General features: G+C 35.7%; 1 protein-coding gene across 1 annotated transcript in view; it reads right to left on the reverse strand.

Moving 5' to 3' along the window:
• Positions 1-18,072, reverse strand: part of AHI1 (Abelson helper integration site 1) — a 247,409-nt gene that overhangs the window by 142,039 nt on the left and 87,298 nt on the right. The gene's annotated exons all lie outside the window — the stretch shown is intronic.

Below are 18,072 nucleotides of genomic sequence, written 5' to 3' on the forward strand. Positions count from 1 at the left end.
AAACTGAAAAAGATATAAAAATAACAATGTGCTTATTTGTAAAAAAATCAAAACAATTCATCATCAGTCATTTACTTGTAAATTTATATTACAGGTGAATGCTTTCTTTTACCTTACAGGATCATCTACACTATTCATTGTTCATAAATTATCAAATAATTCATTATCTACTTCTTTAGTTTGCAAATCTACTTAATTTTTAAAAATTAGCTATTTTTAGATTACCTTGTTTTTTTTATTTCTACAATATCATTCAAAAACTAAGAATTGTCAAGATGGTCTTTCTTTTATATATTAATTTGTATGAACAGTTTTCAATCATTTATTAAAAATATAAAGAAATAAGCAATGTGGTATAATGAAAGAACACTGTATTTGGAGTCAGAAGAAATGGTTTGGAATCCCAGCTCTGTTACTACTGTGTGACCCTTGAGCACTCTGCCTCAATATTCTTCTCTGTAAAAGGAGATAATGGGTTATCTGATCTTTAAGGCCCCTAGATATTGTGAATTTCTTTAAAACGTTTCTTTGATTTTGTACAAAAAAATGCTTGATATTCCCTGTAGCTATCATATACAGTCTTTGCTTTCAAAGTCCTTACTTCAAACAACTTAGTAAATAAGTGATTTTAAAAACATAAAATTCTAGGAAAGAGATCTTCATGAACATGAAATCTGAGCACTTTTCATTAAAAAAAAACATTTTATTTGCATGATCATTTTTAAAAACAAACAAAAAACCTAAAACTTAAACCTTTACAACCTATAGTCATATACATATGATAATGTTTCATTTGAAGTACAACTACAGAAAGAAAAACATGTTAAAAATCATTATCAGAGAGATTTCTCATATTCTTCAAAGCTAGATAAGATTAAATTGCATTCTAAGCTTATTAGAATAATAAGTTCTAAAGTTTCCATTTAGAAACATGACATTTTAAGATTAGAATACTATAAGTAAATTTAAATGAAGTACGAAGTCTTTTAAAACCATGTTTCAAAACTTTGGGTCAACCTAGAGCAGAAGGTTAAAGAAGATCATCTGTATGGATAGATTACTGCTGTCTTGTTAGATTTTTAATAGCACTAACTACAATGAAAATGGCCTACTTACTACTTTAATTATTTAATTCACTTCTCTTTTCAGACTCATTTTTCAGTTTTACTTCTGTATTCCTGAAAACTTTTCATCCTACATGTCAAACATTGTGTTTTGAAATCAAGTGCAAAAGAACAGGTGTACGTACACTGGGGGAAATAAAAAGTCTGCTTTTCAGTCTTCCCTTTCAGAAAATTATCCATGCTAAAAAGCTTACTAAAAAATGTGAACCAGAAGATACTTATACTCCTCTATAGAAGCAGAAAGATTACCATTCTTTTTCAATCAACTGCTGTTATTTGAAAAATAAACACTGCAATTACATGTTCTTTCTAGGCATTTTTATACTTCTCTTCTTTATTGACATGTTACTTAAAAGCCCATTTAAATGCGGATAAAGTAACTAGTAGCATGATAAAGAAGTGGATAATTCAATCTCTCAGGTGCAGGATTAGGGTTATTTATTACAGAAGCTTTAAATGAGAAAGATAGAAGGACAAAAAAGCCTACTTATACATTTTCATGATTTCATGTAGCGGAAGAAAAATAATAATGCTCATTAAATAGAGTGAAGCAATATCTATTTTTGAAATAGATGCTGTGGAAAGGAATTGCTTAATAATTTAACAACAGCAAGGTTGGCTAAGATAGCCTACACCAATCTACCCTCTTTTCCCAACACACTTCTCTGCTTGCTTCATGTAGAAACCACAGTCTGTCAAAGGCCGTTTGCTACAAAGCTCTCTTGTTGAGTAAAACTAAGAGTATAAAAACTTTATGGATTTCATAAAACAAAGAAAATGAAGAGAACCCTCGAGAAACTTTGCCAAGTTTAGAACAAAGCTGTTTGGGTCTTTTCCTTCTAAGCAGAGCAGTCCATGAAAAATATGCAAATATTCCTTCTCTGGGAGAGCTCATTTTCATGTTTTAAAAAAGGCATTGTCCATGTGACTAAATATAATGGCCTAAATCAAGATGAGACAAGCTATCAACAATAATTTTCCTTTTTACTGGTTACACAAGTTTTATAACCTTTGTGAGATATATAATCCTAATTTTCATAAATGCTTGCAAGTCAAATTAGATTTGAATGATTTTGTTTTGTACTTTACTTTCACCTGAATTAGGGATGTTTTTAAAAGTTTGTATTTCAAGAACATCTCAAAGTGCTTTTAAATTATCCCTGAAGTTAAGTAGAGAAGTATTTCTTAAATTATCCCTTAAAACCTAGTGGTGCTATTGATATGCTTTAAAATTCATCATTCCCATTTTTTTTATATTTTTGGTATTGACAGAAATAACATTTTGATATGAAACCTAGATGGGGGAAAACAAAAAACAAAAGCATTCAGCTTGGAATCAGAAGCCTGGAGCAGAGGGCTACTTATGAGCCCTGCAACTACTGCCAACTCATCTGGTCTCTTCAAGACTGTTTTCACATCTTTCAAATGGGAATAATAATATCCACTCTGCATAACTCACAGTGATATTGTAATGATCACTTGTACTTTGTTCATGATAAAGTTTAATAAAAATTTATCCTTAATCAGTCAAACAGGTAGATAAATCTGAGATTTCATCAATCTGGAGTCAGATGGCTAAAGTATTTAAGGTTTTTATGTTCCAGAACTGTGTTAAATGCTGGAAATATAAACAAACAAAAAGATAATCCCTATACTCAAATGTCTTACATTTTAATGGGGGAAAACAACAAATAAAAGGGCGTAACTGGAAGGTGGGAGAGGTGCTAGGGGAGAAGGTGGGCGGGTCAGGGGTGGAGTGAGAACAGAAAAGAAGATGGATGGCAGTTCATTACATGGCAGTCCTGGGCAGAGACTTACCAAACAGTACAATTACAACTACAGCTGTAAGAGACTTTCCTTCCCATGATGCAGACCTCCATCCTGTCCAACATTTGACCATGTCCTCTAATAAGATTTTTTGTGTGGAAGGATCCACCAAATTACTATATTACTATAATAAGGATGACTCATTATTTGTTTTATTAATAACACCTAAAGATATCTCAAATAATGGTAGTTATGTTTGGGCATATCACAGAATAATAAAGATTCATTTTTTGCTTTGGAGCTTCTAGTTTAGTGGGCCCAATATTTTGTTTCTAAACATTTCTATTTTTGGTTATAAGATCACAGATTTGTAGCTGGAAGGGACTTTTAAGGTTATCTAGTCGAACCTCCTCATTTTAAAGATGAGGAAACTGAAGTTGAGGGCAGTTAAGTGAATCGCTTGGCCCCACTGCTAGGAGATATGAACCTGGGTCCTTCTGACCACAAGTCCAGAGCTCTACTCAGCAGGTTGACCCCCATGAGTCAAATTTTAAATCTTTTTGGATTTTAAAGGCCTTCAAAAAGCAGCCCCTTCCTGGCCTTCCAATCTTACATTTTCCTCCCCCACTTACTCCACGATCCAAGCACGCTGACCTCCTTGCTGTTCTTTCTACATGAATCAGCATCCCTGATGCTGCCCCTTTTTTCATTTGCCTCATCCTCAGCCCTGGAATGCTCTCCCCACTGCTAGTCTCTGCCTCCTGGTTTCCTTCAAAACTCAACTAAAGCTGCACTTTCCGTGGGAGGCTTTTCCCAGCCCCCTCAGAGCCTTCGCTCTGTGCCTGCCTCGGGGTTAGCCTGTATCTTGTGAATTCCCAATGGTTTATGTATCGTCTCTTTAATGAGAACATGAGCTCCAGGATGGCAAGGCCTTTTTTTTTTTTTTAAACAGAAGTTTGCTTTATCGCTTTGTTGTATCAAACTTTAAATTCCATCAGGATTGTGGAGAATTCGATCAGGTCTTCTGTTGGCTTTGGATTTTCCCTGCATGAATAGCCAAGTTAATTCAACTGGATTCCGTGGAACAACATTTCATATTCCCAGCTGACATTTAGAGAGCTCTTTAAGGATTTCCAAACGCTTCTATCGATTATGCGTGTGTTGAGAGCACCGTGTTTGGCATGGAGGAGGGCATGGAGCTCTGGGCGACACGGTCCTTACTCTGATGGAGCTTACGGGGAGGACAAATCTTGTGAGTCTGAGGGCTTCAGACAACACTTCTCCTGAGGAAGAGAGAGGCTGGGAGGCAGAGCCCTCTGCAGAAAGGAGTCACAACACAGGGATTCCCTTCCAGACTTTCCCACTTGTTAGACATCCTGAGCAACGACAGAACGTGGGTGGGAACCAAATCCTCTCCGGAGTAGGGCCAATGGTCCTACTCTGTGCTGGGATGTGCTGACATATCTAAGGTAGGCTAGCCTTGGGGTAGTAGATTAGTCACATTTTATCTCTTTTTTTAAAATTTAGATTTTTTTATTTTAATAACAAATTTCCATATAAGTCTTCTGAAGTTTTAGGATCCATATCATCTCCCTCTCTTCATTCCTCCCTCATTCCAGAGCTGACAAGCAATTTAATATGGGTTATACATGTATTAGGCAAAGCCTCTTTTTACCTTTCTTTGTTTTCTCAAAGCTTAGAACAGGGTCTGGTCTATAAGAAGTACTTCATAAATGCTTTCTTTTGGATTTGAAAATTATATAGGTAGGGGGGCAGCTGGGTGGCTCAGTGGATTGAGAGCCAAGCCTAGAGATGGGAGGTCCTGGGTTCAAATCTGGCCTCGGGCGCTTCCTAGCTGTGTGGCCCTGGGTAAGTCACTTGACCCCCATTGCCTAGTCCTTACCACTCTACTGCCTTGAAACCAATGAACAGCATTGATTCTAAGACAGAAGGTAAGGGTTTTTAAAAAATTATATAGATATAGATGTAGGTATACATATATAATAGAGAGAGGGGAGAGAAGGAAAAGAAGAAGAGGAAAGGGGGGAAGGGAAGAGAGAGGAGAAAAGAAGAGAGGAGAGGAGAAAAGAGAGGAGATGACAGAGAAGATAGGAGCTGACTGGAAAAAGGATATGAGAAGAGAGAAGAGAAGAGATGAGAAAAGGCAAGAAAAGACAAGAAGAGATGCGAGTTGAAGGGATGTGAGGAAAGGAGAGGAGAAAAGAAGAGAGTTAAGAGGAGCAGAGGCTCTCGCATGCTCTCTGACTCCCGACCCTGACTGTACTTTATTGACTTAGACCTCCCTCCATGGACAGTCTTCTCTTTAATGTGTATTTCCCCAGTCAATATCAACACCAATGAAGGAGATGGAATGTCCAGTTCAGGGAGCAGCTGGCAGTTCAGTTTGGCTAGAACTTGAGAGTGGACAAAGGGTAGTAATGCAAACAAATATTGTGGATGAAATACAGACATTTTAATGTCAACAAAAGGAATCTGTATTTTATCCTAGAGAGAACAGGGAGCCATAGATAAGTTTTAAGGAAGGCCTCTATTTAGGAACCCTATTTTGAAAGCTATGTAGAGAATATATTACAGTTGGAGGAGAAAAAGGAGGGAAGAAGATCAAATAGAAAACTATTTTAATAGTCCAGGCAGAAAAAAATGATGAAAACTGTGAAAAAGAGAAGGCTAAAAGAGAAGTGTTAACAGACTCAATGGGACTTATCAAGTAATTGGATAGGCGAGATGAGGGAAAGGGAAGTATCTATAATGATTCTGAGATTCTGGGTTACTGAGAAGACAGAGGTAGCATGAAGAGAAATAGGAAGTTTGGGGCATGAGAACTATGTGAGGGGAGCCCTCTCCCAGGATCACGCATTGGGGTCCCTCCTACATCAAGCCATGGAGGGTGGGTCACGGGGCAGTGAACTAGGCACTTGAGCTGAAAAGAATTGGGATACTGATCTGGGGTAAAAGGGAAGGAATAAAAGAGGGGGTTCCAGGAAGTGGGCTCTAAAGTCTCTCGGGGCACAGCGAAAGGAAGATGGCTAAGGGAGCCAGGTGGAGAGCACCCACATAGCTAGTTAGAATAGGCTTTTTCTCTCTGTCTGCCTTCTCTTATTCAAGTAAATATTAATAAGCTCTATGGAAATAAAGGACTGGAGTTTAATTTAATTATTACAGAATATTTAGCAGGATACATAATGATTTCAGCTTTAGGTATTCAAAGAAGGAGATATAGATTGGACATCCATGTGGACAAATCAAGGAGGCAGTGAGAAGTATGAAAATATAATTCAAGAGGAATGACTAAAACCTTGCAGTTTCAAAGGATCTTAGAGGTACAAATGCCATGCAGAAGTACTGACTCACCTTAAATAAGGGAAAGATTATTGTGTAATGGTGTTATTTGTAAAAAAAAAAAAATGGAGGCAATCAAGTCTGAATTCATTAAATGAAGTATAAAATAAAATTTAGAATGGGAGAATCATTCCATGTTAAATAAATGGCATAAAGGTAGAGAAGCAGAATGAGCAAAGAATCCAAGTTCAGCTTCTTTGAGGCAAAGGGTTTGATCATGTAAAAGAGCATGGCAAAAAAGAAAAAGTAAAAGGAAAGGTAAAGTAAAAGGTAAGGTAATGACCACTGGAAGTAGAAATCTGAATGTCAAGCTGAAGAGTCTGGGTCTAACCAATACAAATCCATTGAAGGCTCTTTTCTTTGGTGGTGATATAATGAAAATGTTGCTTTAGGAAGAAAAGTCTGGCAGCAAAAATTGGGAAGAAATGAAACGAGATAATCCATAAGAAAGGCAAATGGATACCAATTACGGACAAATTTCGGCTGTATACCAATGGGCTTCTACTAGAAACAGTTTGGGAAGTATGCTCTCTCAGTTAAATGATTCTATCTGTTCACTAATTCAGACTGGCCTTTTCCCCCCCATTGCCCTGAATTTGTTTGGTTTCATCCTGTTCTATTTCATCATTTAATAGGATTATACAAAGTTGACAGGAGGGTGTGGCAAAAGTAAGAGAGGCTGGTTAAAGAAGTGGATTGGCTACAGAATATTAGTGTGTGAATTTAGAGGAGTCACTACCCTGGAATGCTTAGGTTTGTTCAAGGAAGTGTTTTATATATAAATAAAGGTTTATTGCTATTGTTATATTGTATTCCTAAAATTACTGTGACAGATGTGAAAAGAATTTTATCCAATTATATATAAAAACCAGTTTCCAAAAGTTCAGTCATTCTGATTTTTATTATTTTCTTTTCAGCAATAATATTAATTAATAATCCTGCAATCTCTTACCTAATTAATACTGAAGTAAAGTCTAGAGACACTTATCCAGTTCTCTCTCTCAGGCCCCATTCAGATTAAGCTCACTGTGCAACTAAAAACACATTCCCATAACTGTTCAAAATATTTTATGCACTGGAAAAAACTTTAATAAAATCAGGATAAATTCAACTGTTACCTCTGTGATCTGTCACTATCACAGAAGGAAAATTAATTGGCCTGACATAATTTATATTTTATGAAGACGTAATTACCTCATGTCATCATAAATGGCTGTAAACTGATAATCCAATAACTCGACATTGAAAAGTGGCAAAACAGCCTTTTTTTTTCAATTGGTGTTTTAAATTGATTCTGTAGAGCTCTTTATAAATTAGACTATCCCTACCTTTCAAGTCTTTTTGCACTCGCTTCCCCTGCATATACTCTATAATCTAGCCAGACTGCCCTATGTGCATTTTTTCACCAGGGCACTTCACTCATCATCTACAGGTCTTCTTGTTGGTTGTCTCCTAAGCCTGGAATGTTCACCCTCCTTAATTCCACCTCTTAGAATCCCTGGTTTCATTAGGTCAAATCCCACCTTATGAAGAAGGCCTTTCCTGACCTCTACAGATACTACTAACTTCACTTTTTTTTTTTTTTTAACTTCTTACCTTCTGTCTTAGAACCAAGTCTAAGACAGAAGAGAGGAAAAGGCTAATCAATTGGAGTAAGTGATTCACCTGGGGTCATGTCTGGGAAATGTATAAGGTTTTGACTCCAGACCTGGCCCTTTGTCTAACAAGTTATAGAGTGGGAAGAAGAAAGCACAAGAAGAATAAAGAGTTAAACTGGATAGTTCCTAGAAAGCTTCCCACAGGATAAGAACTGGGTAGAGTAAAAAGACCCATGGGGGCAGGGAGGAATGGGAATTTCAGGAATTTCAGAAAATGCTTTTCTGAAAGTGGAAAAATAGGAACTATTTTCTATTGTTCTATAAATAAGGCTGAGCATTTCCTATAGAGGGGATAAAGAAAAGACTGACCTGACTGAAATATGTACAAGGGTTATTGAAGTTCTGAAACTGTTATTTTGGACTTCAAATGCAATCTTTGTTCTCTTCCCTTTCATATAGAATGAGGGAAGATAATTGAAAAACCATTTTTTAAAAAAATAAGTGGATTGTATGTTGGCAAAATATTATACTTGGAGTCAGATGGTATTTGTCATATTTCTGTCACTTATTGTATGATCCTGAACCATTCACTTACCTTCTCCCAGATTGAGTCTTCTTGCCCAAAGAATGAGGGGATTAGACTGGATAATCTCTGAGATCTCTTTCAACTCTATGATCTTATTATACTCAGAGTTACATAGATAGGATAGAGCCATATATGAAAGGTCTGGAAATCTAGGTTAAAAAAAAAAAAAACGACAACCCGATCTTATATGCAGAAGATAATATAAAATTGTACATGTTCTCAAGGGGTTCCCAAACTTTCCTAATTCATTTCTTGGCACCTTTGTGTCTCAGTAATTTTTTCATAGTGCCCTTAGACCACAAACAAATACCTAAGAGTTCTGTTTATTAAGTAGTTAGGTCCAAATGACTTAATAAGTATATATCCTCTAATAATTTAGTAGCCATTGGAAATAAATAAATAATACACATAAGTTGAAAGAAAATATGATATTTTTATTTCAATAATCACAGTTACTTAGTGGGATATGTGCATCTATTGGACACTACACAACTTTTCAAATCTTGGAAACAGAATTGATATGGCCACTCTCTTTTCCTATTTCATACTGCTTTATCACAGCAACTGCAAAAAACCTCAGCTTTGCAAAGATATATCACAAGTAAGAAATGCAAGTTACTGCTGTAGATAAAAAGTATAAGTAAACAGAAACATCTCAAACATTGAAAATGTCATCAAAATGAAAAAAAAAAAGCATGTTCTAATGTGAAAACTGAAGTACCCTACACTAATCATTCATTCAATAACTGAGAAGCATCAAGTATTACTGTGTTTCCCTCAAAAAATATTTCTCTCCTTAAAATAGCCAGCAGTGTCCCTGTATGGTCATAGCATGGCCACTGCACACAGTTTGGGAATTGTAGGTCTAATGTATAGCTGGAAGAGATTCAAGAGAGGAATCAGCAAAAAGGCTGTTGTGGTAATTCAGGCCCAAAAAAGTCTTTGTAGGACTTGAAAGGGTGGCTGGCTCTTTGTGACTGTAATTCCTCGGAGTTTAGAAGGCATGGGCAGATGCAGTATCTCCTTTATCCCTATGATGTGAGTTAAAAATCTATTGTGGCAGAAGTCCTACCTATGCTTCCATCCCTATAGACCTCCTACTTCAGTCTCTATATTCCTCTGCTACACTCTTACATTGTAACCAGAGGACTCTTTGCTCACTGATAATGAACTCACCATTACACTAGATCTCTTCAGTTCATTGCCTTTTGTGCTAATGGGAGAAGGCAAAAAATGGAATGGATGGCTATTTTTTTCCCCAATAAAATAGGAACTGAAGTTCTGTAACAAGAGAATGTATAGATCATATGAGGACAAAAAGGTTTGGAAAAGTCTCTGAATAGATTATGATTTTTAAAAAATCAAGGAAGAATGAAATGATTTCAAAGTATCAATGGGTTAAATTGAAAGGTAGATAAAAATTTGTGGTAAATCCAGCTGGCATGGATGTGTAACTTTTATGAATTATGTTATTATGTGATTAGGAATAGAGAAGGTAAGTAGGAGCAAATGAGGATTATGATTTGTTAAAATGTGACTAATAAAAGGAAAAAAAGAATAAAATCAACAGTGGAATCAGGGTTTTGAAGGGAAGGAAGTGAAGGTAAAATGGTTAATGGTCTGGGAGAACATCAAGGTGTGGAGACTCTGGAAATTATACTGAGAATGAAAAATGGGTTAAACTTGGGTGAAGCAGAGGGAGAGACTAAAGGATAGGAGAGTATTAGGAGGAGAAGGGAATTTCATATTTCTGGATCATGGAGATAAAAGTTACAGAAGATGTTAGATTAAAGATAAGACCATCCCTTTATGTGGGTGTGGTGGAGTCAAGATGAAAATCATGAGAATTAAAGAGCTTGAACAATTGGGGAGCCAAGATGTTTGAGTAGAAATCAGCATATCTTAAAGAGATCTTTAAGTATGAGGACAAAGCTTAGCATGATCAGGATGACTTGTGGACCAAGAACTGAGCAACTTGAGAAAAGGAGAATGACCTGGAGGTTGACAAATGATTGTGACAAAAAGGTGGACTTGTTCAGAGGTACCAAATTCCAGGCCTTCAAAACCCCTGTGTGTGGCCCAAACCAGGTTAAAATGTAATTGGAAAATGTAAAAAAAAAGAATAAAAACAATATAATATTGATAATGCTAACTTGTAGTTTTAAGCCAGTATGTGGTCCACAGGGATCCCTTTCTGTTTGTCCTACTGAACTAGGAGATAAAGATGAATGGAGTGAACTTAAAAGAAAAAGAGGTTATTGATTATGGTAGAAAAAGAATGGTCTGGAATTTGGAGTGAGGAGCAAGACTTGTCTATTCCTCTTCATGGCCCAGTGTTTGTGGAGGCATGAAAGAAGGAGGACCCAGTATGTTAAGAGATGCAAAGCCTTTTGAGAAGAGTCAGATTTCCATTAGTAAAAGAACAGAGAAACAATTTAGATTGAAGAGAAAAGATGATTATCTCAACACATGCAGAAAAAGCCTTTGACAAAATACAACACTCATTCCTATTAAAAAAGCACTAGAAAGTATAGGAATAGAAGGACCTTTCCTCAAAATAATAAGTAGTATTTTAAACCATCAGCAAGTATCATCTGCAATGGGCATAAGTTAGAGGCCTTCCCAATAAGATCAGAAGTAAAGCAAGGATGCCCATTATCACCTCTATTATTTAATATTGTATTAGAAATGCTAGTGGTAGCAATTAGAGAAGAAAAAGAAACTAAAGGAATTAAAGTAGGCAATGAGGAAACTAAACTATCACTCTTTGCAGATGATATGATGGTTTATTTAAAGAATCCTAGAAAATCAACTAAAAAGCTAGTAGAAATAACTAACAATTTTAGCAAAGTTGCAGGATACAAAATAAACCCACATAAAATCATCAGCATTTCTATATATTTCCAACAAAACTCAGCAGCAGGAGTTAGAAAGAAAAACTCCATTTAAAATCACTCTAGAAAATATAAAATATTTGGGAATCTATTTGCCAAGACAATCTTAGGAATTATATGAACACAACTACAAACACTTTTCACTCAAATAAAACTAGATCTATACAATTGGAAAAACATTAATTGCTCATGGGTAGGACAAGCTAATATAATAAAAATGACAATCCTACTTAAACTAATTTTCTTATTTAGTGCCATATCTATCAAACTACCAAAAAACTTTTAAAAGAATTATAAAGAAATTAGAAAAAAAGATAAAATTAGAAAAGTTCATCTGGAAGAAGAAAAGATCAAGAATATCAATGGAACTAATGGGAAAAAAATGTGAAGGATGAGGGCCTAGCAGTATCAGATCTTAAACTGTACTACAAAGCAGTGATCATTAAAACAATATGGTACTGGCTAAGAGATAGAAGGGTGGATCAATAGAATAGACTAGGGCAGTGATGGGCAAACTAAGGCCTGCAGGCCCTGAAATGTTCTATCAGGCTAGGGGACATTATTCCTAATCTGATGAATACAATAAGTAGAATTACAATACAATGAAACTTCTAAAGAGATGCCTTAGAAACAGACTGACAAATAAACATTTCCTTTCCTTTGGCCCCCCTCTTTAAAAGTTTGCCCATCACTGGTCTAGGGGTAAATAACCTCAGCAATCTAGTGTTAGTGTTTAATAAATCTAAAGATCCCAGCTTTTGGAACAAGAACTCACTATTTGACAAAAACTGCTGGGAAAATTGGAACACAGTATGGAAAAAATTAGGTTTAGATCAATATCTTACATCCTACACCAAGATAAATTCACAATGGATAAATGATCTAAATATAAAGAGTGAAATCATAAATAAATCAGATGAACATAGAATAGTATACCTGTCAGATCTATGGGAAAGGAAGGAATTTAAGGCCAAGCAAGAGATTGTAAACATTACAAAATGTAAAACGAATAATTTTGATTATATTAAATTTAAAAGTTTTTGTACAAACAAAACAAAATGCAACAATAATTAGAAGGGAATCAACAAACTGGGAAAAATTTTTTATAATAAAATTCTCTGATAAAGATCTAATTTCCAAAAATATATAAGGAATTAAGTCAAATGTACAAGAAATCAAGCCATTCCCCAATTGACAAATAGTTGAAGGATATGAATAGGCAGTTTTCAGATGAAGAAATCAAAACTATAAATAATCACATGAAAAAGTATTCTAAATCCCTCCTATTTAGAGAAAGGCAAATCAAAACAACTCTGAGGTACCGTCTCCTACCTAGCAGATTGGCCAATATGAAAGTAAAGGAAAATAGTAAATATTGGAGGAGATGTGGCAAAATTGGGACACTACAGCACTGCTAATGGAGTTGTGAATTGATCTAAACATTCTGGAAGGCAATTTGGAATTATGCCCAAAGGGCTTTAAATGAATGTCTACTTTTTGATCCAGCAATACCACTACTAGGTTTGTACCCCAATGAGATAATAATGAAAAATATTTGTTCAAAAATATTCATAGCTGTGCTCTTTGTAGTGGCAAAAAATTGGAAAAAGAGGGGATGCCCTTCAATTGGGGAATGGCTGAACAAACTGTGGTATATGATATGATGGAATACTATTGTGCAATAAGGAACAATAAACTACTTGATTTCCGTACAAGCTGGAAAGATCTCCATGAACTGATGCAGAGTGAAATGAGCAGAACCAGGAGAACATCGTACACAGTAACTGAAACATTGTGGGACAATCAAATTTAATCCACTTCGTTACTGATAGAAATGCAATGATCCAGGACAATCCCGAGGGACTTATGAGAAAGAATGCTATCGACATCCAGAGAAAGAACTGTGGGAGTAGAAACGTAGAAGGAAAACATATGATTTATCACTTGTTTATATGGGTATTGGATATGCAGTTTATTTTTTACCCTTGTACTTCGGTGTATTGTCTCATAGGTGGAAGATTGGTAAGGGTGGGCAAAGGGGGTCAAGTGACTTGCCCAGGGTCACACAGCTGGGAAGTGGCTGAGGCCGGGTTTGAACCTAGGACCTCCTGTCTCTAGGCCTGACTCTCACTCCACTGAGCTACCCAGCTGCCCCACAGTTTTGGTTTTTAAAAGATTATTACATGTATGAATAATGTGGAAATAGGTACTGAGTGATAATAGATGATAACCCAGTGGAATTGCTTGTCAGCTTTGGGGGGGGGGGGTGGAAAGGAGGGAAAGCACATGAATAATGTAACCTTAGAAAAATACTTAAGTAAAAAAAATCCCTTCCTTACCCTACCCCTTTCCCCAAAATGAAGAGACAAAGGTGAATTTGTTTTGAAAAATAATGCAGGGATTGTAGAGAGTGCAATGTGAGTAATAGGAGGTGAGTAATAGGAAGAGCACTGAGCAAAATCTGAGGTATAAAGTGGCAGGGATGAAGTGGATTAAAAGGATAGCATGGGGAGAGATATGAATAAGAGGGGATTTCTGCCTCAAATGATTGAATCATGGGAATGAGAGAAGTTGGGAATTTTGGTTTTAATTTGAAGAATAATCAGTTGATAGGAGCCTTATATAGTCTAGGGACTGAGCACTAAGTCAGGACAGGTCTTCTCTCTACTTGTTACTGTTTTCTCTCTCTCTCTCCCTCACTCTCTTTCTCTCAACCCTAAGTTTCTATCTTAAAATTGATAATAAGTATCAGTTCTAAAGCAGAAGAGTTCTTAAGCTAGGCAATTGGGATTGTGTGACTTGCCCAGAATCACACAGCTGGGAATTATATGAGGTCAGAGATGAATCCAGGACCTCCCCATCTCCTGATCTGTCTCTTTATCCACTGAGCCACACAAATGCACAATGTTACTGCTCTCTTAACAATTTTTTGGCCTATACTTATTCTGCATACTATTATTATTAAATTTCCCTCTAGTAGAAAGCAAGTTCTTTCGGAACAGGGTCTATTTTATCTTCTGAGCACTAAGTATAGGGCTAGAACATAGTTGAAGCTTAATAAATGCTTATTGAATTGAACTGGTAACAGAAATAAGGCACCTGCAGAGCAGAGCCAGTATGGGGAGACATGGCTGTACATTTTTAGTTCAATTCTTGATTGTTTGAATTTTAGATAACAACAAAATATATACATTCTTTGGGTTGTAGAAAAATGGATGGGAAGAGAGGCAAAAAGACCTGAGCTACAGATGAAAATCTTGCACTTATGTGCACAAAGATTGTTGAAAAAAGGGTGAAGGCCAAGGTCTTGATGGACATTCATAGACAGAGAAGGAGGAAGATATTCAAAGGCAAAAAGAAAAGAACAGAGAGGTAGAGAGAGCCAAAAAATTCAAGACAAAATCTAAGAAAAAATAGGAGTTAACAATATCAGGAAAAGGTCCCTGTGCTTGATAAGTGAAATCACTGATAATCTTCCAGAAAGCTTTTCAGAAATCTTTCAGTATAGCAGTGAGGAAAAAAGATCTTATCATAAAGGATTAAGAAGGGAAAACATGGATGTATAACAAATAGAAATCAAACATACATTTCTTGTGTTTGACATTATTTGGACAGTAAGATTCAACACTATTCAGAAGGAATAGCAAGGGTATGTGATGTGGATTGTTTTTGTTTTCTCAAATCTCCTCATGTTTCAAAGTGGAAGGGAAGAAATCTATGCAGTTAGAGAGTAAAGATAACAGAGGGTAGGGATAATTTTGGAAATCAGGGGAAGTAATAAGAAATGAGACAAATGAAAGATTATCTTTAGAAAGAAGAGGAGAAACTTTTCTTCTGAGGTTAGAGAGAAGAATGAGAAAAAAGGGGGAAAATCATACTCTTAGTAAGTTCTTTCAACAGTTGTAAGACATCTGGCCCATTACCTCATAGGAGAAATAAAAATTCTAACCCTAGAAATACGACTTGTGACTTTTATCAAAGTATTAAGCATTAAAGTATTGGGAGTCAGCAGAACTGGGTTATCCTTTGGAAAAATCCTAACTATGATGAGCCTCAGTTTACTAATTTGTAAAAATGAATGAATTGGAGTGAAAAATCCCAAAGGTTCCTTGCAGCTCTGACATTTTATGGTATTCCCAATATCTGACCTTCAAGAAATATAGCCACATCATTTGCACAGAGAAACTTTTACTCTCTAGGCATTTATAAAGCATTAGTAGAAGAAGAGGCATTGCATATTTTTAGTAAAGAAGTATCTTAAAATTAATCTTGGAAGTAAACAACTAAACTGACATAAAGATGACTGAAATGAGTTAGGATTTGATATGCTATAGAAGCTACAACTTTTCCTTGCCTCCTGCTTCATTCTTGTCATATATTTTAGTAGATTTGGTAATCATGGAGCCATAATCATTACAGCAATCATTGCTATTGGGGACAAGTTTCCTGAACATCTGCTGCCCAAGTCAGAACACAGTCTTCTCTTCTTCATTTATCTTCCTTCCCCTTGTCAATATTCTATATCCTGTTGGTCTATGATAAGCAGGTTAAAAGGTCTTCAGTGACTGTGACAATTCAGAAGTGGACAAAAACTCCTTCAGTTATTCTTTTCTTACCAAAATTGTCCTGCTTTCATTATACAATATCCATAAAACATTAAGTTCTTCAATCTCCCCTTCCTCCCCATCCAGATGTCTCACTGTGGGATATTCTAATGGAGAAGGGGTAATCATGGTGATATTTCATCAATGTAATTAAAGTTGCTATTCCATAAACAACTGAGTCAAAAATTAGATTAAAAAATAAATAACAACCACATATCCTAATACAATAAACCATGAAATTAACCTGTGCTTTTTATTCTATAATAAATTTATCAGTGCTGGTAGCCACTGTTTATTCAAATAAGATAATTTAGAATTTAACCATTTAGAAACCATAAATCTAATCTAACTGAGAAATTTGAACCTTACAGAAGATCTGATTTATTTTTTTAAAGAAAAAATTATAGGGCAGTTATAAGTACAAAGGATAGAAATAACATTTATTACATACTACATACAATGCCTTACTGCCTTATTAAATCCACTGGAGGAAGAAGGAAAGAAAGGGAGGAGTCATGATGTTAGGTAGCTAGGATTAAAATACAATGAATGGAATATTTCCCTACCTGTAATGATCTGACATTCTAATGGATGCAAGGAGAAAGATGGATACAGACAGCCCCCCTCCCCAGACAAAATACACATTCAGAATAAATATAAAGGGAATAAATATAAAAATGAAGTTGTTAAACTAAATTCAGTCTGTGGTGGGCACTAGCAATTGAGAGGATCAGGAAATATTAGCTGTTTTAGCTAAATCTTGAAGTAAGAGAAGGTTTCTAGGAGGTAGAGGAGCGGAGAGAGTACATTTCCAGATGTGGAAGATTTCCATTGAATTTATCCTAGCAGTCCTTCTCCCAAAAGGCCATCCTATGAAACAAATACTTTTTTTTTTTTAAAAAAAAACAAGAAAAAGAGGAAGAAGAGAAAAGAAAATTGGCAAAAACTGTTCAATATATTTTTTAAAAGGTTATGTACTCATGAACTTCTATCCAAAGAAGTAGGGGTAAGAATGTCTTCTTGGTTGTTCTTTGTAAATTTATTATACTCATTTTATTTTATTTTATTTTTAAACCCTTACCTTCCATCTTGGAGTCAATACTGTGTATTGGCTCCAAGGCAGAAGAGTGGTAAGGGTAGGCAATGGGGGTCAAGTGACTTGCTCAGGGTCACACAGCTGGGAAGTGTCTGAGGCCAGATTTGAACCTAGGACCTCCCATCTCTAGGCCTGGCTCTCAATCCACTGAGCTACCCAGCTGCTCCCTATTATACTCATTTTAGATAGCTTTTATAATTGTTCTTTCTGTTTACAGTGTTGTAGTTGGGGCATATATTGTTTTTCTATTTCAATTTACTTTACTCTGTATCAGGTGATATGTCTTTTTGTGCTTCTTTATATCCCTCATAGTAGCTGCCTCTTAAAATATTCCATTATATTCAGTTTGTTTAGTCATTCCCCAATTGATACACATCTACTTTGCTTCCGGTTCTTTATTATCAAAAAAGTGATAACTATTTTTGGTGTATATTGGGACATCCTTTTTAACAATGATTTCCAAAAAGAAGTCTTTGCATATGTTGTACTGTTTTCTGGCTATGCTTACTTCACTTTCCATCAGTTCTAGGTCAATAATTTGGTGGAAACACACATACACACATACACAACTACTTTTCACATTACAGGTTGGCTAACATGACAGAAAAAGAAAATAACAAATGTTGGAGGAGTTTTGGGGCAAATAGGTACACTAATGCACTGTTGGTGGATTTATGAATTGCCCAACCATTCTGGAGAACAATTTAGAACTGTGCCCGAAGGGCTATAATATTGTGCATGCCTTTTGACCCAACAATACCAAACCACCACTACATTTCCATTCCAAAGAGTTCAGAGAAAAAAGGAAAGGACCTATACAAAAATACTGATAGCAGCTCTTTTTGTGGTGGCAAATATTTGGAAATTGAAGAGATGGCCATCAATTGGGGAATGGCTGAACAAATTACAGTATATGATTGTGAAGGAATATTATCATGTACTTTAAGTAAAGATCAAAAAGGAATGGTTTCAGAAAAACTTGGGAAAACATATAAACTGATGCAAAATGAGTAAAAGAACCAGGAAAACACTGTATTCTTTAA

The sequence above is a fragment of the Gracilinanus agilis genome, chromosome 4 (genome assembly GCF_016433145.1).
Source record: "Gracilinanus agilis isolate LMUSP501 chromosome 4, AgileGrace, whole genome shotgun sequence".
Lineage (NCBI taxonomy): Eukaryota > Metazoa > Chordata > Mammalia > Didelphimorphia > Didelphidae > Gracilinanus > Gracilinanus agilis.